The sequence below is a fragment of the Pieris brassicae genome, chromosome W, assembly GCF_905147105.1.
Source record: "Pieris brassicae chromosome W, ilPieBrab1.1, whole genome shotgun sequence".
Lineage (NCBI taxonomy): Eukaryota > Metazoa > Arthropoda > Insecta > Lepidoptera > Pieridae > Pieris > Pieris brassicae.
This window is the reverse complement of record NC_059679.1, coordinates 4,825,147-4,852,174: the sequence shown is the minus strand read 5'-3', so window position 1 is coordinate 4,852,174 and position 27,028 is coordinate 4,825,147. Positions and strand designations below refer to the sequence as shown.

Genomic DNA, 27,028 nt, shown 5'->3' with positions numbered 1-27,028 from the left:
ACCTTGTGGGTGTGTTTCTTGATATTGCTTCTGCATATGACAATGTCCTACTTCCGGCGCTCAGGCAGAAAATGCTTAAGCTGAGTGTGCCTTCGAGGATGGTTCATCTCATATGTAATCTGCTATTTTGCAGATCTATTCTGATAAAGCATCAGAATACCTCTCTTCCCCCCAGACTAGTCTGGAAAGGTCCCCCTCAAGGCTCAGTTCTCAGCCCTCTGCTCTATAGCATTTATACCCACGACCTCGAACTGTCTGTCACCAGTTTTTGTAATATCTTACAATATGCTGATGATATTGTCCTCTATCACAGCTCAGGCAGTATAGGGGAAGTATCCTGTCGTATTAATTCTGCTTTGCATTATCTAGGCCAGTGGTTGTCTGACCACGGCTTGTCCCTGTCAGCTGGCAAATCTCAGGCAGTGGTTTTTACAAGGAAGAGATACATTCCTACTCTTCTCATTTCATTTGAAAATCAAGCAATCAACCTGACAGATAAAGTAAATTTTTTAGGTATTTATTTAGACAATCGGCTGAACGGTATTTCCCACTCTGAACACATAATAAAAAAATGTGAAAAAGGTATTAACGTACTAAGAGCAGTAGCGGGGGTTTGGTGGGGTGCTCACCTCTATTCTTTAAAGTTATTGTATAATGCCTTAGTACGTAGTCATATGGATTACTGTATGTTTGTTCTGGATCCCTTTAACAAATCAGCTCGTGGAAAATTAAACAAAATTCAGTATAGGTGCCTAAGAATCATTCTAGGTGCAATGAAATCCTCCCCTACTAATGCTTTGCACTTTGAGTGTGTTGATCCTCCTCTACACATCCGCCGGCAGTATTTATGTGACCGCTTTCTTAGCAAGATGTTACAGATATCATCCCACCCTCTTTGGCATCGATTAGCCCGACTATCACATGCTCCTTGCACCCGCAACTCCTCTTCCTATCTGCTCGATAGTTATCTAAAGTACACCAGCCTCCCTAACCCCATGATATCTTTTCCAACAAATCCCCTATATTCTACTCCTTATAAAGCCCTGGTATACAAACCTCCCATCATTACAGACCTTGGTCTGATCAAAGGAGCCCCAGATACCAACATCAAATTACAAAGCTATATTAATCAAAATTGGTCAAATCATCTTCTTATTTACACTGACGCATCAAAGCTGTCTCCAGATGGCTGTGTTGGTGCTGCCTGTTGGGTTCCTCGGTATAGAATTATCCTGAAATTTAAATGTCCTCCCGAGTCTTCAGTGTTCACAGGAGAGGCCACAGCTCTATTGGAAGCAATCCTCCCATTTGCACACTCCCATAACATACAACAGACAGCTATTTTGACAGACTCTTTAAGTTGTTTAATGTCCATTAAAGAGAACCCATTTCGTAGCAAATCACGTTTTCTTATTATACTAAAAATCAGGGAGACTCTGCTCTCTTGTAATCAAAAAGGATTGTCTATCATACTAGTTTGGATTCCTAGCCACTCAGGTCTCCCAGGAAACGAGACTGCTGATTCATGTGCCAAAGCAGCTGTTGAGTCAGGTTCTCTAGATCATTTTAAAAATTCAGCTCAGGATCTTTGTTCTCTTGCAAAGATATATCTGGACAGAACGTGGAAGACATTTTGGAATGACTCCAAATCGGTTAAGGGTAAGTTTTATGCTTCCATCCAACCAAACATACCAAGACAACCCTGGTTTTGTTATTATCGAAATGCAAATCGCTGGATTACATCTACAATCTCGCGTCTGCGTCTTGGACATGCTTGCACCCCTGTTCATCTAGGGGATTGCTCCGGATTAGGGATCACTCTATCTGTGAGTGTGGCTTGGATGAAGGCACTGTATCTCACATACTATTTAATTGTCCCAAACTAACTTATCCTCTTTATGACATTCTTCCCCCTAAAGTCCCCCGTCCTTTAAGTGTTAAATGTTTGTTAATGTCTGTGTTTAGTCCATATTGTAGATTTTTATGTAAATATATAGAAAGCAATAGAATTAAAGTGTAATATATAAAAATTATTCATTAATAGTAAACAGTATTTAATAATGCTTTTACTCATATTTGTGTTGTCTGTGCTGTCCAAAACTAACAATCCAATTTCAACTATTTTTTAATGCATATTCAAAATTAGCTTAATTATTATTTTTACCGATCAATCTCCTTCGTGTCTTCTCCATCTACACGACACTGGCGAAGTACCTTGTGCCCAGTTGACATAAATAAAAGCCATAACAAGAGGGAAAAAAAACAACTTGTAAACAAAACCTTTTGCGGCTTTTTATCAGGCGGTAGGTTGCAATAACAATGGAAACCATTCATTTCCCAAAGATATACAAATCAAAAAACTTTGGGAAAAGTCTACCAAAATACGCAATTTTAAAGCATCCAAAAATTCTAGGTTGTGTTCAAATCATTTCACAGAAGCAGACTTTCAAAGCATAAGTTCAGCTACAGGTTCGTATCTTTGTTCTCCTATTTATATATTTTTGTTTATGCAAGGAAGATACTACTCTCTATCGAGAGTGTTTATGTGTAACCTTAGAAGTATTAAAGATATTCATAGATTTTTAAAAAAGACTGAAATTCCAACGGTTTTTGTGTGGAACAAAACAGCCTCCTCAACTGCAATTGCAAGGGAGCAGCGATATTTTCGCCGTAGTTCTAGAAAAGAACTGTTCCCAGCAACTGCTGCTCCTCGAGTTTCAAATGAAAATTCAAATATTTTATCTGATTTTGAACATGAAATTGAAATAACTACAACTACTGTTCAATGCTCACCAGTTTCAGCAAATCAAAAAATTTCAACTCAAACACCTCACATATTCAGACTTTTTACATGACTAGAAAACTATTTTATACAGGACTAGAAAACGTGCATAAGTTTCTCTTGGTACTATCGACACTACTACCCATGGCAAATCATTTACCATAATCATTTTGAGGTAGCCAAGTAGTTAATGTTTCTATTGAAGATCAGTTCTGTTTAACATTAATTAAATTAAGAAGGAACAAACCAGACTGTGAGCTTTCAAAAATGTTTGGCATTAGCACAACTGAAGTTGGTAACATATTTATTACATGGGTAAATTTTATGTTTGAGCTATGGTCTAAAGTAAATATCTGGCCAAGCCATGCCTTGGTTGATTACTACATGCCTAAATTATTTAAACAACATCATTCATCTACAAGAGTAGTTGTCGATGGCACAGAGATACCTATTGCTAAACCTAAAAATCCTATTTCTCAACAAGCCACATTTAGTAGTTATAAGCATCATAACACAATAAAATTTTTAGTAGGCATAACACCAGGTGGCCTCATATCATTCTGTTCTGAGGGATATGGAGGTTCTACTAGTGATCGTCAAATAACAGAACGAAGTTCACTTTTAGACCTATGTGAAGAAAAAGATGCAATTATGGCAGATAGAGGCTTCAATGTTCAAGATTTATTTATAAATAAAAATGTATCAATTTATACTCCAACATTTCTGAAAGGTTTGACTCAACTGCCTGGCATAAAATTAAAGCATGATCACCAACTAGCAAAACGCCGCATACACATAGAACGCCTTATAGGATTAACAAAAACTTTCAAAATATTAAAATCAGATATAAATGCTTTCTATGTTCCGTTGTTGTCTAGAATATTTTTTATTTGTGTAATGCTATGTAATTTTAAAGAAGGAATTGTTAAGTAAAAATATACTATGCTGTCTTATTCATGCTAATCTAAATGTTTTGGAGACAGGCTAACTTCAAACTGTGTAGTGGGTGGAAAAAACTTCCAGAAACTGTTGAAAAGTGCAGATTCAGTAATTATTGTTACAGTTGTTTATGATATTTTTATTTGGATAAATCTATGTAATTTGTTGTACAGGAATTGTTAAATAAAAAAATGTCTATTATCATGCTGTATTTTTTATTATCTCCAAATAATTCTTGTACATATACTTATTAAAAATATTTGGCATAGAAATTATCAAGAGATAATAACATTTCATCAATAAATGACTGATCCCTTTCAACAAAAATTACTATCATTTCCACAAAAGTAAAAACAATCAAGTTACAATATTTTCTGCCAGGGCAGTACATCTGCCCTTGAATTTGATAGTAGCATGGAGACCCTTTTTCAATTTTAAATCTCCATCATGGCATACTAAATATGGCACAGTTACACTAGTGATTTTCTGCAATCTGCTGCTATATGGACACTTGACTTCTATTATGGTCTCATCACCAAGGATGCCATCAGGTGATGCACCTAAATATGGATGTTCACTTGAAATGAACAAGCCACATTCGAAGACCTGTAAATTTGTTTCCTCCATATATTGTTGAAGGGCCACTTTTTCATTAATTATTCCATGATTTGTAGATCTTGAGGTAAACTTCTGCTGACTCAAAAACTGACAAGCGTAGCTTTCTTGGTTAGGTTAGGTTAGGAACTTCTGAGGTGACATATTGTGTGGAATTTGCTTGCAGTGATCCTCACTTCACGATGCTTGCTCCACATATTATTTTGAGCCTGGCCACGAGTCTCAATCTCAGTAGCAGCAACTTGTGCTGGACTTATTGATAGGAGGTTAAGCATATGCAGCAACTTCTCCTCTGTACCTTCTTTGCTGTAGGAATGATCCCAATCAATTGCATGAGGATTTGCAGGTTCATAAAGTTGTTTCAGAGGCATGCTTGATGAAGGATAGTTTGTAACCAAACTCCTGAATCTTTTATTATATTCTTCAGTATTAATGTTCATTGAACAAGGTGAAAATATAATATTATCAATATTTCTCTTAGATGGAAGTTTTGAGGTTTGTAATGGAGTAGATGTAAATACCTTTTTGGGAACATGGAATTTTTGTAACTTTTCTTTTGGAACTTGGTGTTTAATAATAATCTTTTCACATACCATATAACACAGTGGCTACATGTTTACAGTGGGCAGTGATTCCACTGCCTGCCGCACATTCACATGAGCACTCATCAATATGGCCACTTGTATGAACTTTTATGTTTACTTCATACTGCAACCGTTTCATTGATGCTTTGCATATACCTTTTACAAAGGTGTGTTCATTGACAGATGCAGCTCTTATGACTATCAAATATCTCGATTACAGTACATAGTACAGTAAGAGACCATCATCAGGCATCTTTCCAAACTCATTATAAAACATATGAATATGTTGCTTGGTTAGGTTAGGAAGCACTGTGCTACTATTAACATCATGGTAACACTCTGATGGTGGCAAATCAATTTTTGGATCATCAGTTTCGTGCTGTTGTCGTATTCCAAAGTTCAGATTACGATCAAATGACTCTAGCCTATAACAAAATTGATTAAATTAGAGGTTATATTCGGAAAGTTCACAAAATGTAAATTTTTTTGCTAAACAGCAGTATTTGTACACAACAAAAAGGATTTATTTGGCATAACAAATGAAGTTATTGAAGTTTTTGTTGAAATAGGGCAATAATCTCCGTTAAAATAACAGGAAAATACGAAATAAATACCTCTTGACCAAATCTGCTTTTCGGCCTTTTAAAGTAGCTCCTCGTATCTTAAGTTCAGCTTTGAGCTGTGAAACATTCCACAGTGAATACATTGTTCTCACAAAACCAAAATACGACTAGTTACCAGTAATTTTCTCAGAAAAACAAGCAATAGTTTTATTGTTATGGGTCAAACGAATGCAGCGCCACCTACATTCATCTTTGCGTTTTCTTCCCCATTATGAATAGATAGGGTCGTAATATATTTCTAAAAAAGCTACTGTAATCGAACACAAGAAACGAATTAAAATTCAACAAAAGCAAGTGTTTCAGTTTTACTCGACGTTCACATTAATTCAGCTTTCTATTTTATTATTTGGCATTATAAAATCTTTTAAAACTGGTTATGATAATCAAAATAAACAAACACGGATAAAAATCACAGCGAATGGAAACGTCACTGACAGTGACAGAAACACGATGATGATATTAATTTATCCCTAATGGGAAAGGCAAAGGACTTTAGTCCATACTGACAGAAACACGGTTATCGGAGACAAGTTTCTGTTTTTTTCTTAAGTTTATCAATGAATTTGTTTTTTTTCTTGATGGTTGACGCACGTGTCAGTGAGATTTTAGTTTTTTTTTTCGGTGTTTCTGTGATTTTCCAAAGCTAAAATAGTTGTTATTGTTCTATCTTCACAAAACTAACCCTATTGGTGCTGGTAAAGTATAAAATTTAAACTTATATAGTCGCTGCAGTTCCAGTAAAATGGATTCTCACCCCGAACCTCCCGACCCGGGAACCTTTTCTACGTCTCGCAAACGACAAGGTGAGGAGAGAAATATGCCTTCCTTTAAAAAAACAATTACGGATCCCACTCAGGCGAACCCGTCTGTTCAACACCTATATGTCCACCCCTCCTTTTCTGATGGCCCCCGATCGTACTCTAATGATGATAAAGGTCCATTCATTGTCCAAGTTTCCCGGGAAGTAGAGGACCCATCTTCTGGTGCCTCGTTACGTGCTATTACATTCGGTCAGTTTATGCATAAGCACAAAATTAGTTCCGTCATACACGGTGGTGTAAAACATGTAGGCCGTAATAAAATTACCGTTGAGTTTGCTTCTGCTGAAGCTGCCAACAACTTTCTGGTTAACCCGATGCTCGCTATGTGCAAGTTTAAAACTATTATCCCTTCTTATAACATAACCAGAATGGGGTTGGTCAAAGGTGTACCGGTGGACTGGTCAATGGACAAACTCGTTGATTCATTAGAGCTTCCTCCTGGATGTGGTGAGGTGTTAAAGTCAAGGCGACTGAACCGAAAATCAGTTACTGAGGGTGTCACCACCTGGGTGCCTACCCAATCTGTTGTCCTTACCACACTTCCCTCCCTGTCGAAACCTACTAACTTCCAACCATACAGTGCCTGAACTGCTGCCGTTTTGGTCATATCAAATCGGTCTGCCGATCTAAGCCCAGATGTTACAGGTGTGCTCAGCCCCATACAGGTGATACGTGCGAAGTCACCTTAGAAACATCCACATGTCTACATTGCTCAGGTAAACATTTTGCTTCTGACAAGGGCTGTCCAGAATTTACTCGACAGCAATCCATAAAAATGCTGATGTCCCAGAACAATATCTCATACATTGAAGCAGCAATTCAGTTTCCACCTGTCCGACGTTCATATGCTGAGATAACAAAAGAAATTTTTACCCCTCCTGTCTATTCTCTCTCTAAGATCTCCTCAAACAGCCCAAACTCCTACCAAAACTTCCTATCGCCAAACAATCTATCGCTCCTCTCGTCCTCAAGCTTCTCTAGCAAAGGGGTACGATAGACCAGCTCACCAGACTATTGTTGGTGAGTGCTCCTCATCTCTCCCAAATGGTTGTGCTCTCAACAATAATGTTGACACCCTTCCCTCTCAGGGCAAAATGTTAGAATTTATTTCTGAATTCCTTCTCAGTATTGTCGCCCCATGTAGCAAAATTCCCCTACCGCCCAACGTTACCAAAAACCTATCCCAACTCTTTAAATTATTACAAAACGGACCCAATAACCCTAATTCAATGGAATAGTAAAAGCTTACGTTCAAGAAAACACGAATTGATCTCCCTCATAAACCTCCATAAACCCACAATTGTTGCCATCTCGGAGACATGGCTGAGACCTGGTTACCGATTTCGGGTACCTGGTTTCTCCTGTCTGGGGGATGACAGGAATGATGGGTATGCGGGCAGTGCTGTCTTTGTACGGCATTTCCTCCCTTTCTCCCAAATTCCTCTTTCTACCCATAGCGAACAGATTAATGCTGTTGCTGTTCGTACCTTAGATATTTCTTTTGTATCTTTGTATATTCCTCACCCTTCTCCTTCTCTTCTTCCCGAGATATAATCAATTTTATCATTTCTTCCCAGCCCTATCATAGCCATGGGTGACTTTAATACCCATCACACTATGTGGGGGTGCCACGCTAGTGATAGGTTTGCTCCACTGCTGATTGACTTACTCGACGTTGTCAATCTCTGTATCCTCAATGATGGCTCCCCAACTCGCAGGGTATACCCTAATCAGAATTCCAAATCTGCAGTGGATCTCACCCTCTGCTCCCCTAACCTGGCCTCGTAACTAACTTGGAACGCCCTTGAGTCCACCTATGGCAGTGATCATTTTCCCATACTTATTACATTAAACAACAAATCCTTACCCCTCTCTTACCACAACCCCCTTTTGAAATATAAACTCAAAAAAGCAAACTGGAAAGAGTATGCCCAATCCGTTGATTGTATGGTAGACTCTCTGCCGGATTTGGAACGTGAAGAAAATGTCTTGTCTTGCTATGATCTATTTTTAAATTCTCTCAAATCTTCGGCCGATCATCAGATCCCCAAAAAGCACTCTCCTAAAAATCTGCTGCTTTCCTCTCCCTGGTGGGATGATGAATGCAGCGATTTGTTTGGTAAGAGAACGGCTGCAGAGAAATCTTACTCAGCCTGTATGTCTCAGGAGAACTTTAATAATTATCAGAGGCTTGATGCTAAAATTAAAAGGTTAGTATCGAAAAAAAAAAGATCTAGTTGGATACAATTTTGTGAATCTCTTAGCCCTCGCTCTCCATCCACTATTGTGTGGTCAAATGTGAGGCGATTCCATCGTTCCTTGAACCATGTTGATGCTTCTTCAAATAACCCTTCTGACTGGATTAACAACTTTGCAGTCAAATTGGCTCCACCTTTCGTTCCCTATGTGGACTCTAAGTCTTTCTGAGTTCTATGCCAGCTCCAGCTTCCGATGAAATGGATGCTCCCTTTTCTTTCTCTGAGCTTCAAATCGCTCTTCATGGTCTCAAAGATACGACTCCAGGGGAAGATGGCGTTCCATATTCCTTCCTGGCTAGACTAAATGACAAAGCTAAACTTTACTACCTTAAAATAATAAACAAATGTTTTGAAACTGGTATTATACCGGCATCTTGGACATCTCAAATAGTCATTTCCATTCTCAAACCTGGAAAAATCCCTTCAGATTCAAATTCATATCGACCCATAGCTTTGTCATCTACTTTAGCTAAAGTAACAGAACACCTTCTTAAAAACCGACTGGAATGGTTAATGGAAAGTAGAAATATTCTCCCCTCCTCCCAATTTGGGTTCCGGAGGGGTTTGAGTACCACAGACAGCCTCAGTATACTGACAACAGACATTCGCCTAGCCTTTACAAAAGGAGAGTACCTTGTGGGTGTGTTTCTTGATATTGCTTCTGCATATGACAATGTCCTACTTCCGGCGCTCAGGCAGAAAATGCTTAAGCTGAGTGTGCCTTCGAGGATGGTTCATCTCATATGTAATCTGCTATTTTGCAGATCTATTCTGATAAAGCATCAGAATACCTCTCTTCCCCCCAGACTAGTCTGGAAAGGTCCCCCTCAAGGCTCAGTTCTCAGCCCTCTGCTCTATAGCATTTATACCCACGACCTCGAACTGTCTGTCACCAGTTTTTGTAATATCTTACAATATGCTGATGATATTGTCCTCTATCACAGCTCAGGCAGTATAGGGGAAGTATCCTGTCGTATTAATTCTGCTTTGCATTATCTAGGCCAGTGGTTGTCTGACCACGGCTTGTCCCTGTCAGCTGGCAAATCTCAGGCAGTGGTTTTTACAAGGAAGAGATACATTCCTACTCTTCTCATTTCATTTGAAAATCAAGCAATCAACCTGACAGATAAAGTAAATTTTTTAGGTATTTATTTAGACAATCGGCTGAACGGTATTTCCCACTCTGAACACATAATAAAAAAATGTGAAAAAGGTATTAACGTACTAAGAGCAGTAGCGGGGGTTTGGTGGGGTGCTCACCTCTATTCTTTAAAGTTATTGTATAATGCCTTAGTACGTAGTCATATGGATTACTGTATGTTTGTTCTGGATCCCTTTAACAAATCAGCTCGTGGAAAATTAAACAAAATTCAGTATAGGTGCCTAAGAATCATTCTAGGTGCAATGAAATCCTCCCCTACTAATGCTTTGCACTTTGAGTGTGTTGATCCTCCTCTACACATCCGCCGGCAGTATTTATGTGACCGCTTTCTTAGCAAGATGTTACAGATATCATCCCACCCTCTTTGGCATCGATTAGCCCAACTATCACATGCTCCTTGCACCCGCAACTCCTCTTCCTATCTGCTCGATAGTTATCTAAAGTACACCAGCCTCCCTAACCCCATGATATCTTTTCCAACAAATCCCCTATATTCTACTCCTTATAAAGCCCTGGTATACAAACCTCCCATCATTACAGACCTTGGTCTGATCAAAGGAGCCCCAGATACCAACATCAAATTACAAAGCTATATTAATCAAAATTGGTCAAATCATCTTCTTATTTACACTGACGCATCAAAGCTGTCTCCAGATGGCTGTGTTGGTGCTGCCTGTTGGGTTCCTCGGTATAGAATTATCCTGAAATTTAAATGTCCTCCCGAGTCTTCAGTGTTCACAGGAGAGGCCACAGCTCTATTGGAAGCAATCCTCCCATTTGCACACTCCCATAACATACAACAGACAGCTATTTTGACAGACTCTTTAAGTTGTTTAATGTCCATTAAAGAGAACCCATTTCGTAGCAAATCACGTTTTCTTATTATACTAAAAATCAGGGAGACTCTGCTCTCTTGTAATCAAAAAGGATTGTCTATCATACTAGTTTGGATTCCTAGCCACTCAGGTCTCCCAGGAAACGAGACTGCTGATTCATGTGCCAAAGCAGCTGTTGAGTCAGGTTCTCTAGATCATTTTAAAAATTCAGCTCAGGATCTTTGTTCTCTTGCAAAGATATATCTGGACAGAACGTGGAAGACATTTTGGAATGACTCCAAATCGGTTAAGGGTAAGTTTTATGCTTCCATCCAACCAAACATACCAAGACAACCCTGGTTTTGTTATTATCGAAATGCAAATCGCTGGATTACATCTACAATCTCGCGTCTGCGTCTTGGACATGCTTGCACCCCTGTTCATCTAGGGGATTGCTCCGGATTAGGGATCACTCTATCTGTGAGTGTGGCTTGGATGAAGGCACTGTATCTCACATACTATTTAATTGTCCCAAACTAACTTATCCTCTTTATGACATTCTTCCCCCTAAAGTCCCCCGTCCTTTAAGTGTTAAATGTTTGTTAATGTCTGTGTTTAGTCCATATTGTAGATTTTTATGTAAATATATAGAAAGCAATAGAATTAAAGTGTAATATATAAAAATTATTCATTAATAGTAAACAGTATTTAATAATGCTTTTACTCATATTTGTGTTGTCTGTGCTGTCCAAAACTAACAATCCAATTTCAACTATTTTTTAATGCATATTCAAAATTAGCTTAATTATTATTTTTACCGATCAATCTCCTTCGTGTCTTCTCCATCTACACGACACTGGCGAAGTACCTTGTGCCCAGTTGACATAAATAAAAGCCATAACAAGAGGGAAAAAAAACAACTTGTAAACAAAACCTTTTGCGGCTTTTTATCAGGCGGTAGGTTGCAATAACAATGGAAACCATTCATTTCCCAAAGATATACAAATCAAAAAACTTTGGGAAAAGTCTACCAAAATACGCAATTTTAAAGCATCCAAAAATTCTAGGTTGTGTTCAAATCATTTCACAGAAGCAGACTTTCAAAGCATAAGTTCAGCTACAGGTTCGTATCTTTGTTCTCCTATTTATATATTTTTGTTTATGCAAGGAAGATACTACTCTCTATCGAGAGTGTTTATGTGTAACCTTAGAAGTATTAAAGATATTCATAGATTTTTAAAAAAGACTGAAATTCCAACGGTTTTTGTGTGGAACAAAACAGCCTCCTCAACTGCAATTGCAAGGGAGCAGCGATATTTTCGCCGTAGTTCTAGAAAAGAACTGTTCCCAGCAACTGCTGCTCCTCGAGTTTCAAATGAAAATTCAAATATTTTATCTGATTTTGAACATGAAATTGAAATAACTACAACTACTGTTCAATGCTCACCAGTTTCAGCAAATCAAAAAATTTCAACTCAAACACCTCACATATTCAGACTTTTTACATGACTAGAAAACTATTTTATACAGGACTAGAAAACGTGCATAAGTTTCTCTTGGTACTATCGACACTACTACCCATGGCAAATCATTTACCATAATCATTTTGAGGTAGCCAAGTAGTTAATGTTTCTATTGAAGATCAGTTCTGTTTAACATTAATTAAATTAAGAAGGAACAAACCAGACTGTGAGCTTTCAAAAATGTTTGGCATTAGCACAACTGAAGTTGGTAACATATTTATTACATGGGTAAATTTTATGTTTGAGCTATGGTCTAAAGTAAATATCTGGCCAAGCCATGCCTTGGTTGATTACTACATGCCTAAATTATTTAAACAACATCATTCATCTACAAGAGTAGTTGTCGATGGCACAGAGATACCTATTGCTAAACCTAAAAATCCTATTTCTCAACAAGCCACATTTAGTAGTTATAAGCATCATAACACAATAAAATTTTTAGTAGGCATAACACCAGGTGGCCTCATATCATTCTGTTCTGAGGGATATGGAGGTTCTACTAGTGATCGTCAAATAACAGAACGAAGTTCACTTTTAGACCTATGTGAAGAAAAAGATGCAATTATGGCAGATAGAGGCTTCAATGTTCAAGATTTATTTATAAATAAAAATGTATCAATTTATACTCCAACATTTCTGAAAGGTTTGACTCAACTGCCTGGCATAAAATTAAAGCATGATCACCAACTAGCAAAACGCCGCATACACATAGAACGCCTTATAGGATTAACAAAAACTTTCAAAATATTAAAATCAGATATAAATGCTTTCTATGTTCCGTTGTTGTCTAGAATATTTTTTATTTGTGTAATGCTATGTAATTTTAAAGAAGGAATTGTTAAGTAAAAATATACTATGCTGTCTTATTCATGCTAATCTAAATGTTTTGGAGACAGGCTAACTTCAAACTGTGTAGTGGGTGGAAAAAACTTCCAGAAACTGTTGAAAAGTGCAGATTCAGTAATTATTGTTACAGTTGTTTATGATATTTTTATTTGGATAAATCTATGTAATTTGTTGTACAGGAATTGTTAAATAAAAAAATGTCTATTATCATGCTGTATTTTTTATTATCTCCAAATAATTCTTGTACATATACTTATTAAAAATATTTGGCATAGAAATTATCAAGAGATAATAACATTTCATCAATAAATGACTGATCCCTTTCAACAAAAATTACTATCATTTCCACAAAAGTAAAAACAATCAAGTTACAATATTTTCTGCCAGGGCAGTACATCTGCCCTTGAATTTGATAGTAGCATGGAGACCCTTTTTCAATTTTAAATCTCCATCATGGCATACTAAATATGGCACAGTTACACTAGTGATTTTCTGCAATCTGCTGCTATATGGACACTTGACTTCTATTATGGTCTCATCACCAAGGATGCCATCAGGTGATGCACCTAAATATGGATGTTCACTTGAAATGAACAAGCCACATTCGAAGACCTGTAAATTTGTTTCCTCCATATATTGTTGAAGGGCCACTTTTTCATTAATTATTCCATGATTTGTAGATCTTGAGGTAAACTTCTGCTGACTCAAAAACTGACAAGCGTAGCTTTCTTGGTTAGGTTAGGTTAGGAACTTCTGAGGTGACATATTGTGTGGAATTTGCTTGCAGTGATCCTCACTTCACGATGCTTGCTCCACATATTATTTTGAGCCTGGCCACGAGTCTCAATCTCAATAGCAGCAACTTGTGCTGGACTTATTGATAGGAGGTTAAGCATATGCAGCAACTTCTCCTCTGTACCTTCTTTGCTGTAGGAATGATCCCAATCAATTGCATGAGGATTTGCAGGTTCATAAAGTTGTTTCAGAGGCATGCTTGATGAAGGATAGTTTGTAACCAAACTCCTGAATCTTTTATTATATTCTTCAGTATTAATGTTCATTGAACAAGGTGAAAATATAATATTATCAATATTTCTCTTAGATGGAAGTTTTGAGGTTTGTAATGGAGTAGATGTAAATACCTTTTTGGGAACATGGAATTTTTGTAACTTTTCTGTTGGAACTTGGTGTTTAATAATAATCTTTTCACATACCATATAACACAGTGGCTACATGTTTACAGTGGGCAGTGATTCCACTGCCTGCCGCACATTCACATGAGCACTCATCAATATGGCCACTTGTATGAACTTTTATGTTTACTTCATACTGCAACCGTTTCATTGATGCTTTGCATATACCTTTTACAAAGGTGTGTTCATTGACAGATGCAGCTCTTATGACTATCAAATATCTCGATTACAGTACATAGTACAGTAAGAGACCATCATCAGGCATCTTTCCAAACTCATTATAAAACATATGAATATGTTGCTTGGTTAGGTTAGGAAGCACTGTGCTACTATTAACATCATGGTAACACTCTGATGGTGGCAAATCAATTTTTGGATCATCAGTTTCGTGCTGTTGTCGTATTCCAAAGTTCAGATTACGATCAAATGACTCTAGCCTATAACAAAATTGATTAAATTAGAGGTTATATTCGGAAAGTTCACAAAATGTAAATTTTTTTGCTAAACAGCAGTATTTGTACACAACAAAAAGGATTTATTTGGCATAACAAATGAAGTTATTGAAGTTTTTGTTGAAATAGGGCAATAATCTCCGTTAAAATAACAGGAAAATACGAAATAAATACCTCTTGACCAAATCTGCTTTTCGGCCTTTTAAAGTAGCTCCTCGTATCTTAAGTTCAGCTTTGAGCTGTGAAACATTCCACAGTGAATACATTGTTCTCACAAAACCAAAATACGACTAGTTACCAGTAATTTTCTCAGAAAAACAAGCAATAGTTTTATTGTTATGGGTCAAACGAATGCAGCGCCACCTACATTCATCTTTGCGTTTTCTTTCCCATTATGAATAGATAGGGTCGTAATATATTTCTAAAAAAGCTACTGTAATCGAACACAAGAAACGAATTAAAATTCAACAGAAGCAAGTGTTTCAGTTTTACTCGACGTTCACATTAATTCAGCTTTCTATTTTATTATTTGGCATTATAAAATCTTTTAAAACTGGTTATGATAATCAAAATAAACAAACACGGATAAAAATCACAGCGAATGGAAACGTCACTGACAGTGACAGAAACACGATGATGATATTAATTTATCCCTAATGGGAAAGGCAAAGGACTTTAGTCCATACTGACAGAAACACGGTTATCGGAGACAAGTTTCTGTTTTTTTCTTAAGTTTATCAATGAATTTGTTTTTTTTCTTGATGGTTGACGCACGTGTCAGTGAGATTTTAGTTTTTTTTTCGGTGTTTCTGTGATTTTCCAAAGCTAAAATAGTTGTTATTGTTCTATCTTCACAAAACTAACCCTATTGGTGCTGGTAAAGTATAAAATTTAAACTTATATAGTCGCTGCAGTTCCAGTAAAATGGATTCTCACCCCGAACCTCCCGACCCGGGAACCTTTTCTACGTCTCGCAAACGACAAGGTGAGGAGAGAAATATGCCTTCCTTTAAAAAAACAATTACGGATCCCACTCAGGCGAACCCGTCTGTTCAACACCTATATGTCCACCCCTCCTTTTCTGATGGCCCCCGATCGTACTCTAATGATGATAAAGGTCCATTCATTGTCCAAGTTTCCCGGGAAGTAGAGGACCCATCTTCTGGTGCCTCGTTACGTGCTATTACATTCGGTCAGTTTATGCATAAGCACAAAATTAGTTCCGTCATACACGGTGGTGTAAAACATGTAGGCCGTAATAAAATTACCGTTGAGTTTGCTTCTGCTGAAGCTGCCAACAACTTTCTGGTTAACCCGATGCTCGCTATGTGCAAGTTTAAAACTATTATCCCTTCTTATAACATAACCAGAATGGGGTTGGTCAAAGGTGTACCGGTGGACTGGTCAATGGACGAACTCGTTGATTCATTAGAGCTTCCTCCTGGATGTGGTGAGGTGTTAAAGTCAAGGCGACTGAACCGAAAATCAGTTACTGAGGGTGTCACCACCTGGGTGCCTACCCAATCTGTTGTCCTTACCTTCAGGGGACAAATGCTCCCTTCTAAGATTTACTCTTACCACACTTCCCTCCCTGTCGAAACCTACAAATTTCCAACCATACAGTGCCTGAACTGCTGCCGTTTTGGTCATATCAAATCGGTCTGCCGATCTAAGCCCAGATGTTACAGGTGTTCTCAGCCCCATACAGGTGATACGTGCGAAGTCACCTTAGAAACATCCACATGTCTACATTGCTTCCTGAGATATAATTAATTTTATCATTTCTTCCCAGCCCTATCATAGCCATGGGTGACTTTAATACCCATCACACTATGTGGGGGTGCCACGCTAGTGATAGGTTTGCTCCACTGCTGATTGACTTACTCGACGTTGTCAATCTCTGTATCCTCAATGATGGCTCCCCAACTCGCAGGGTATACCCTAATCAGAATCCCAAATCTGCAGTGCATCTCACCCTCTGCTCCCCTAACCTGGCCTAGCAACTAACTTGGAACGCCCTTGAGTCCACCTATGGCAGTAATCATTTTCCCATACTTATTACATTAAACAACAAATCCTTACCCCTCTCTTACCACAACCCCCTTTTGAAATATAAACTCAAAAAAGCAAACTGGAAAGAGTATGCCCAATCCGTTGATTGTAAGGTAGACTCTCTGCCGGATTTGGAACGTGAAGAAAATGTCTTGTCTTGAGTTATGTTCAGGCAGACCGAAAAGACATTAAAAAAAGAATTTATTTATTTATATGTCTTTACAATTTGAAATCTACTACAAGACTGATCTAAATCTAAATAATACGAATACAATAATCAACTTTCAAATAAACTTTAGTCGGCGAAATCGCTGAGTGCAACGTCAGCGATTACCAAGGGTTATGCCTTGGTAACTCCTCCATCCTTCAGAGAGAAGCTGATTTTACAGCTTCCGCCAGTGTCCTCACTGGTAGGCGAGATACGATGTCCCGGATTTAGAGTTTTAAAAAAAGGATTTATTTTACACAAAGGATTTATTTAGAAATGTAGATTTAGAAAGACAACTGCTCGGTTTGAATCGTAAAGTGGTACTGACTTTAGCTGAAAGATAATGCTCATGGCATTTGAATAGGAGAATGCCAGCTTGCTAAAATAGAAGTTGACATAGGGTGGTCTCTAAGGTTTAAATATATAACAGTGCGTTCTTGGTGCATCTGCTTGATAACTTTTTATATAATTTCCATGATACTGCACATATCAGTAACAGATAGAGGATGATAGTTGTCCAGCTTGGAGTTGCCATCATCTTAGGCCAGTCGTTGATGTCACCCTGCTTCTCCAGATCTTCAGCCTTGTCCAGTAGTTGCCGAACGTTATCTAATTCCAGATCTTGCAATTTTACTTGATACCGCACGACATCTACAGATGAGACTTGTTTTTGGGGCAATGGTATTATTTCATCTAAGTCTAATTTCGTGACATGTGACTGCAGCGTCATTTTTGCAACTTCTGCGCGACAATCTTCTGTTACGGTTATAAGATGGATTCCCGATGCACGATGGTAAGATGTGTTGGTCCCACATTGTGCTCTTACGATCTCTTCTCGTTTAAGTATGACCAGCCACGTGTTGTCCCGCGTTTTTTGGATCTTGCTGTCACCTAGTACCATCTTAACACGGCTGCAGTTGGCATTCTTGTGTTTTATGAGGTTGACGATGCAATCTTCTGATTTTGTGAAGGATTTCATTTGCAAAGACTCGCAGAGATGAACGCTCTCGGTGATCGACTTGCAGCTGTTGTCGAGGTATGCGTACTCATCGCTTCCAAGTGTAAGGAATTTGGATTTGGGTATAATGGTGAGGTACTCGGTATCAGGGATAGAATATAAATGAATAAGGTGATATATACTTTTATCAATAGAAGGTATTTGTAAAATAAATGTTAATGAGTGCTTAGTACTATACGCTTTTACTGTTATTGACCTTTCTAGTTCTCTTATATTTCCTATATTTAAATCTGTAATTGGTTCTAAATTCTATATATTTCCAAGCTGTAGCATGGTTTCCTACAGATAACAGGGTGTCCAGTAACAGACAGAGTCTGACAGAATAAGTCACGTGTGTTCTTGCGTAGACTTCAAAGGTTAATCAAATCTGGGGTCATTAACCCAAAGTCATCGACCTGCCAATAGTTTTAACCTTTGGTGACATGTTCGTTAATTTTTAATTTCTCTGTTAATCTCTCTTTTTAAATTCTCTGTAAATAAATAATCTGTCTAGTTTAATAATTAAATTTAATGTTACTATAGGCTTTGGTAGTTCAGTAAATTGGTTTATCTATCTTAAGATATACTATGTAGTTAGTATGTTGCATATTGTATAAATCATTCTAAACTTTCCATTAGGAGTTTTATTTGTTGTTTTTTTTGTATGTTTTGTGTATTATGTTAATAAAGACTGATAACTGAGACTGTTTGTCATTTATGACAAGGCTTGATGCTGCTGACTGTATAATAAAATAGAATCAAAGTTTTAAATCATCGTGTTTTCGCTTGCCTTTGAAATAAAATAAGAATTGTTTCATTCTCGCATACTGAGCTATTTGACAAGGTTTTAAATACGGCTTTCACTGCTTTTTCCCGAAGGCAGGCAGTTAACAATTTCCACTCACCGACTCTGGCATCCCTCTCTCGCTGACTCTTTCTCTTGCTTTATCCACTTTCATGGCATACACCATACATACCGTCGGTTATAGGTACTTTTAACTTGTACCTTCTCTAGTAGGTACATCCACACTTAATAACACTCACCATTATTTATACTATAACTCAACGTTCCACCACACATACTTCTTAATGCTCTCATTTCTGCGGCATTTCTAATTTAAATCTTTCTCTACCACAACCAACATTAACTTCCGTATGTTAGCGTGATAAACACTTCCATATGTACGTCTAGTCTATATAAAGGACTCTATTCCTACTCTATTATATATTCAACCCCCATTTAACAGCGTAATATAATATTCTTTATTTGGCAAAGCATTCGGCGCGTGATTAATTATAAGTAAAATAGCTAAGACACGAATGATTTGAATCTCTGGTTATATCTTTTGGCAAGTGGTAATTAAAGCAAGGTGCTCAAATGTATTTTGCTGGCGTGACTGAGAATAAATTAGTATTATAGAAGACATCTTTTTTTATAAAACAGGAGCTGATGCGGACGCTTATATTACGAGATCATGGACATTCGCAATACCATACTCTGTAATTTCCAATAGCGATACTGACAGCGAACATGATTTTTTGTTCGGATCCCAATGTTGCGTCAGCGCTTCGGATAGCCAAAAAGAACTTGGGCTGTCGCTTCTGGAAGTTACAGAGTAATAGCTCAGCAGGTTATCCTTGCCGGCATTCAAATATTTTAAATTTGATGTAAGTTTGAAGGATTCTAATAGGATCCTCAGATAAGCGGCAGCGCATGTGGTTCTACATAATTCTCTATCGATAATTATTCCGAATGCTAATTCCCATGTTCATCACATTAGATTTCTACTATATATATTAAATATGTTAGATATAGTTTAGATATTGATGTCTTCTATAAAACTAGTACATTGCTCTATTGTTAATAGTTTCCACCGCTTCCAAGTTTTCATAAAAGCCTACGTTAATCCGGTATTTTAAGAACGAATTATTCAAATCCGTCCAGTAGTCTTCAACCTGATTATCCTGGACTTCTCCAAACATTATCCAAGTCTTGCTTTCCTCATTCATGCCATCCATCTTCCCTTGACGATGTTCACTTCCTTTTGTCCTCTCCATAGCTGTATGTAGATGTATATTAATTTCTGCTAAAGCTAGTCACGCCAGTTCTTTATAAAAGGTAGTAGAAAAAGTAGGCAGTACTGCTCAATTGCCAAAAGATAGACAAGTTTACTTGACAGCATCATGGATCTATCATATGGACTTTAGGTGAGTTGACTGTTGACTTTCATATACCTTCTCACTCCCTTAGAAAATCCCGTTGCACGCTTTTCGCCTAAATCTCTTCATGACAATAAAGACGAAAGTGTTTAAGGTAGTTTAACCAATCAACTTTTAAAAGACTTAAATAAAACAAAATTGAAAAATATAAGGCGTAATAATAATGTAAGGCGTGGGTTAGCGCAAAACAATCAAATAGAATTTTAAATACTTTTAAGTAGAGCTACTTGAACTTAACTGAGTAGTTAAAACGTTTTTTTTAAATTTCACAGATTATTAAGCACAGATCTAAGCATAGAGCCAAAGAATAAGACCCAAGAATATGCGCAAAATGAAATTATTCGTCTCGCTGCAGAAAGTTTAGCCATACAGGTAAGTGAAGATGTTAAATCTTTCTGAAGTTTAAAGTTAAATAAACTTTACACGCTATAACCTTTCTGGGCCTCTTATGTATTAGTTTCATGAGGCAAGGAGGTGACAGTCTTCTATGCTCTGAACCCCTTTACAACCGGCCGGTGAGCCCTTGACCAGTGGCGCTACAACATCTAATTCAGCGTCTCTTATGTATCTATTTAATGAGGCAAGTAGGTGATCAGCCTTTGCCTGATTGGCATTAATTCCTCACAAAGGAAAATATCCTTCGTACGAGCGAGTTTTAAACGCGTTTTGAAGGATCCATTGATGCACGGCTGCAAGGGTTCTAGCGTGATTGGGACATAATAATAAACAAAACAGAAGTAAAATTATATATTAATTTTATATTATGTTCAGGAACGTGTTGACAAGTTATCGGAGAGCTGTCGCCGTTTTAAAAATCAAATTCGAATGCTGGTCAACAAGTTGAAGGAAGCTGGTATTGAAGATGTTCAGGAGATTTTAGAAGGAAATGGTATGTAAAGTATTTTCATCTTCATTAACAGTAAGATGTGTAAAAGATCGATGGAAAGATGTATGATACGAAAGATAGAAGAACTAACGTAGCAGATGTTACAATAAAAATAAAAACTGAAGTGGAAATGGGTTTGGCGGTCGAACAGAAAAGTGAAGTAAGAAAGTTCTAAACTACAATGATACAATAAACGAAAAAGGGGAAGACAAACATAGAAAGTAGATACACCAAATTAAGGAAACAGTAGGTGGTAGGTGGCAGAGAGTGGCAAAGTGCAGACGAATGGCGGTATTTAGAGGAGGCCTTTGCCAAAAATAGCCACAGATTCCTAAGATAGAAATATGTGTTTATGTGTAAAAGTATCTCAAGTAAAATGCTACTATTACCACAGCGCATTTTGAGATACTTTCCGCACAACAACTCTTTGGAACCAGGTGCCAGTAGAGGCAGTAACTAATTGGACTTAGAGTCCTTCAAAAAACACACTGAATTTTAAAAGACCGGACGCCCTTCTGGTAGTGGGAGTATCCATGGTTGGTATCGCTTAATACCACTATGTTGAACCAGCTGCCGACTGAAGTATTTCCAACCGAAACCATAGGGACCTTCAAAGAGCGTACTAATTCTGACAAGAATTGAGCGTACCAATGCTGGAAGTGTGATGGTCCATGGGCGGTATCACTTTACATCAGCGCCTCCTGTCCGTTTGCCCACTGTTATAAAAAAAGGTTTTATCGCCGAAGCGACCTCGATTTTCGGGGTTTTTTTCATTACATGGTTCTAATTCCTGGAATAAATATTTGTATTTTCAGACATAATAATATCTCAGAACACAACACTCCCGTTGGAGATTGCTACTGTAACCAGAAAGAAAGAGAGGGTACCTGGGAATGTTCGAATATAAATTGCAGGACGAATACACGATCATCAAGAAGCTTATAATTGGTGAGCATCATCATCCAGTTCAGGAGATTTGATTTCTTTTACAAGATTTTTACCTGGTACGAACTCATAGATTAAAAATTCTACACATAATAGGTATAAAGTCGAAGTTTTAGGCGGTTTCAGTAGCTGCACGAGGCAAAATAAATCCAGGTCTCATCCATGCTCGATGGCTGGCAATCGTCCTACTTGGCAATTCGATTTACGAACTTATCAAGTGTGTTTGAGGAGTTATGATATCCAAAAAGCATATTTCCTCAAAGACTAACAATGAACCCATTAGTCCTGCCTCTGGGTAGAGCTGTGCTCTGCGGTTTTAAAGCTTACGGTAAATTGACTTAAATGCAGAAATTGTTAGACATATGTAAATATTGACATAAATTCGGTAGCACGATGGTCTATAGTTAAGGCTATATAACATCGGTAAATAGACTTCCGAATGCAAGATTTTTGTTAGACATATGTATATTGATGTGTTCTATAAAACTTTAGAGAACTGTCAATTTCCGCATAATATAGGAATCTTTATTGGTCTTTACACTATCGTAATTTTAACCTATGTTCATGGGATTTAGTGTTCTAATGGTGAAAGATTTTCTAAACAGTTCAGTTTAGGAGCCTGCAAACAATAAAATCTTTTAAATGTTAGTGTAGGTAAAATAATCGTAAATATTGTTACGAGCTAGGGAATCGGATAGAAAATGCCGTAGATTTATTCAAGGGTTTATTTCTTGGTAAATCAATGAGAAATTTATGGGCACAAATTGACCGCAGAGATGCACTAATTACACACACAAAACAATCACTTATTACTTCACTTATGCACTCTTCACACAGTACTTTATCACTTGTATTCACTTTATCGCTTCGGTGTTTTGCTCCTTTTATCGCATTCAAAACTAAAGGCGACTAGTCGCGTTTCGGCTCGCTTATATATCCCTGGGAATAATTCTAAACAATATTCGAGAACTTTCTAGGCGGGCTTGCTACTGAGTAGCGATTGCACAATTCTAGAACGTCCGCACTCTTTGTCTCTTTCGCACGTTGCTCCGTCCTTGTCGTACGGCGTTCTAGAGTGCTCAGTCTAGTTTCGAGAAAGTTCTGATTTTCTCTCTCTCTCTCTCTCGTATCATTTCGTCCTTGTCTCACACCTAGAAAGTTTGGTCTAGAATATTCCTTCATCAAAGGGGTATACCTAGGCCTGAAAACGGGTCTCCTGAAAACTGAACCACTCTACTACACATGCTCTGAAACCGACTGAAAAAAGGTTTCAGCTTCCTGAAAACTAGGGTAACATTATGGAAATTACAATTTTCTAATCTGTGATTGACCCTCTCCTGAAACGGTCAGAAATCATATTACAGCCTGCTGAAAAGTTCTCTAAGTAGTGGAAAAACCTAGAAACATTGCAGTCGACCCGTCTTCGTAACAATATATATTTATAGCTCTAAAGACCCACGTAGCGACGACACTGCTCCCCGGTCTTCCGGCCTTTATCCTCTTCATGATGCTCCGTCACACAGACCATGTCGACGATGAACCCAAGATGCACTCCTTGATGAAGGGAATCCGAACCGGAGTCAAGAAGACCCTGAAGAAGCGATCTGATAATTCGGAGTACAGCATTCTTTGGCTCGCTAATATGTTGAGGTATGTTCGATCGTACATGTAGCCAAATCAGCTGACGTACTCTTTTACTTTTAAGATGCTAATCATGTTCAATTTTTTTATATTGTAATGTAACGAAGTGTTAATAAATAAATAAATAATACCGCCCATGGACTCATGGGGGCTTGGTCGTTGCCATTTCAGAAATGAACTCGTCTACATTAAGAATATTTTATTGAAGGTCTCTAAAAACGCTTTAAGGCACCTTTCCGCTAACCACTATGTGCCTACTGAAGTATTACCGTACCAATTCTCACATGGCCAGCCGCTCGAGTGATATCAAAATAATATAATTCCAGACTTCTTAACAACATGCGCCAATACAGCGGCGATGAAACTTATCAGTCGAGCAATACGCCCAGACAAAACCAACAGAGTTTGTCAGAATATCGGCAAGTGTTGAGCGACATCGCAATTTGGATATATCAAGATAATTATTTCTTGACAGGATTTTTAACCAAATTTAAATGCCAGGGGCAATTCCAGCAGCTCGTAGTCTTATCTATTTGTCCTAAAAGTTTCTTGTTCTCAATATCTAGCTCTTAAACTTTTATCGCTTTTGGGATTCGAGGGTGGAGGCATAAGTCGATCTAGTCGAGATAGCATTTTGAAGCAACGTCTTTGTTGACGGGGATCTCTGCAACAGATTCTGGCCGTTGGCATCACAAACTTGACCTTCGCCGTCGCACATACCCCCTAAATAACACTTGGGTTGATCATAAAGCGTTGTCAGTCACGTAACACAGAACCAACAATCCTAATACTGTCTTGGAGTTTAATAAAAGGAAATAAAGTGTTCCCTAATATCCCTGTCAAAAAGCAGTGTTCACCTAGTGGCTTCAGCGTGTGACTCTCATCGCTGAGGTTCAAATCCCAGCTGTAGTGCACCAATGGTCTTTAAAAAGCGCTTTGAACACTCGCTCGTGCGAAAGAAAACATAGTGGGGAAACCGGCTTGTCTTAGACCCAACACGACAGCGTGTGGCAGGCTAATCACTTACTTACCTATTAGATTGACAAATCATGAAACAGATACAGAAATCTGAGGCCCTGTCCTAAAAAGGTTTAGCGGCATTGATTTATTATAATTAAGTAAATATTTGTTTAAGGTGGAGGACACGTTATCCGTCCTGAAGCCGATAACACAGGCGGTTCAACTGCTTCAAGCGAGAAAGTCAATGGCCGATGTCGCAAGTACTGTGGAGATGTGCGCCGATCTGACGGCTATACAAGTTTGCAAGGTGTGTATTGGATTATTTGAATTTCGAACAAAGCTATTATAAGATAGTAATTCACAGAATATCAAAATTGAAAATTGATTTGAATTTCGAACAAAACGACTAATAAAATAGTTGACAGAATATAAAAATTAAGAAAAAGAAATTCGTAACTAGTATTTGAATTTCGATCAAATATACTGGATTCCACGCAGCTTATGGAATAATAAACAAAGCAGATCTAAACTCATAATAATTTGCACAGAATGTCAAAATTTAACAGATTACATCGAAAATTTATTAAAAAATATTCCTGGACATTTTCAGATTCTCAACATGTACACACCGGCTGAAGAGTACGAGGTGAAAGTAACGAAGGAATTTATACACGAAATACAAAAGCTGATGAAGAGCCGGCCTGGTGCTGACTCGGAGTCTGTAAGTCACTTATGACAAATTTTTACTTTTTTATGAATATAGTATAGTGTATAGTATATATATGAATAAGTCGGGTGAATACCCGACTTCAGCGTATGTTAAAGATCACCTGTATATGGCTTTATTAGCTAACAATATGAGAAATTACTGAAGACTAACCCATGAACGTGTCTTAAACTACTGAACCGATTTTGATAAGAGTTGCACTGATCCGGTATTAAAATTAATGCTTTTTTTTTCAGAAAAACCTGTTAATGGATTCGAAAGTGATATTCGCAGTACAGTTTCAATACAGCCCTTCGTCAATTCGTCTTGAAGACATCGAAGTACCCAATGTACTGGAACTGGACGGATTACTCACTAAAATCTAGACATATGTGCGAATCGTATGTTGTACACATTTGGGGGGGATGCGTCGGTCACATGTGAGTTACCTTATGTCAGTCGACATACAAAAGATCAGTCACATGCGTAATTTATTGTCAGTCGTATATTGGACACATATGCGTAACATGTGACTGCGAGCGAGTTTATTATATCAGTCACGTGTGACTGTTTCACGCATTTGGTGTATAGTCTGATTTTCTTTGAGATATAACAAATTATGTATCCAGTATTTAACATTTGCAAAGGACATAAATATGTGTCTGTCAGTCAGTCTGTCTGAGATTTCTGCATAATCCTATTTAAAAAATATATATATTTTTCATTGCATTTAAATATTCCATATATCAGCCATACAATTGTGTCTTTGGATTGTTAAGTTTAATAGATTATTTAGATTTAAGTATGAAATATTCCGTATTAGTGTTGCTATATTTAGAGAATGTCTCCGCAAATTGCTAATGCGCTGGCACCCACAGTACAGTTAGCAGAAAAGTTAACTGTTAATTTTTAATGCTTATTATTTATAACAAACTTGGTAGATGGACTCCTAAAAATTTGCTTCCAAAATTTTCCTTTTGAAGAAGACGTTTCCATGTTTAACACATACGAAGGAAAACATCATGAGGAAGCCTTTGGGGTTATGTAGGCACAGAAGGCCTACTTGTCTCATGAAACCGTTTTAAACAGATTACGAGCCGTTATGGCGTCCCAATATTTTAAATGGTTAGTTCTTACAAATCTTTAAAGCATTTACTGTTACTACAATGATTGTTCAAATAATTATGCACTCCATGAAAACCTTCCTCAGAGTTTAAGGAATAAAAATATACTCGAATTGGTCGAGGTTTCGAGTTTCAAGCGTCATATTTTGCGATTTTTATTTAATTATTAGCAATTTGCGAATTGTATTAAGCATATGGTGCCATTTTGATTGCTCACTATTTATATCATTTCGTCCATTATGTACCTTATCTTATATCAAACATAAAAAAATACATATACTATGTTAATTATATTAATACTTGTTAAATTTAACTAACCTCTTTCGTCTATTTCCGTTGCATTGTTTACGCTGTGGTAGATCGAGAAAGATATAGTTCAAACGATGCGACTTGAATTTATTTTATATTAATATTAGGTAAAATTAAATCTTTGGGCTCTTTCTGTCGCATTGTGTTAACGCTATGATAGAAAGAGACAGCTATAGTTCGGACAATGCGACTTGAATTTACTTCATATTAACTCTAATATTTATCTATTTTGTCGCATTGTTACGCTGTGGGAGACCGAGATAGAAATAGTTCAAGCGATGCTACTTGAATTTATTTTATATAATACTAGATACTCAAATATTTCATCTCTCTCTGTTATATTGTATAACGCTGTTATAGAAAGAGA

General features: G+C 37.4%; 1 pseudogene; it reads left to right on the top strand.

Annotated features, from left to right (window-relative positions):
* Positions 1–20,067: 20,067 nt before the first annotated feature.
* On the top strand, positions 20,068–25,676 carry LOC123718358 (annotated as a pseudogene).
* The last annotated feature ends 1,352 nt before the right edge of the window (positions 25,677–27,028 follow it).